We start from the raw sequence: 271 nt of genomic DNA, 5'->3' as shown, positions 1-271 counted from the left end.
GAAGGTGCGAAACCTATTGGTTGCAAATGGATATTTAAAACCAAGAGGGATTCAAAGGGTAATATTGACAGATATAAAGCTCGTCTAGTAGCTAAAGGCTTCACTCGGAAAGAAGGCATTGATTATAAAGAAACATTCTATCCAGTATCTTCGAAGGATTCTTTTAGAATAATATTGGCACAAGTTGCTCAGTTTGATTTAGAGCAACATCAGATGGATGTTAAGACTGCATTTCTTAATGGTGACATTAAGGAAACGATCCATATGGTGC

Source organism: Lupinus angustifolius, chromosome LG04 (assembly GCF_001865875.1).
Source record: "Lupinus angustifolius cultivar Tanjil chromosome LG04, LupAngTanjil_v1.0, whole genome shotgun sequence".
NCBI classification, from domain to species: Eukaryota; Viridiplantae; Streptophyta; class Magnoliopsida; order Fabales; family Fabaceae; genus Lupinus; species Lupinus angustifolius.
This window is presented reverse-complemented; position numbering follows the sequence as displayed.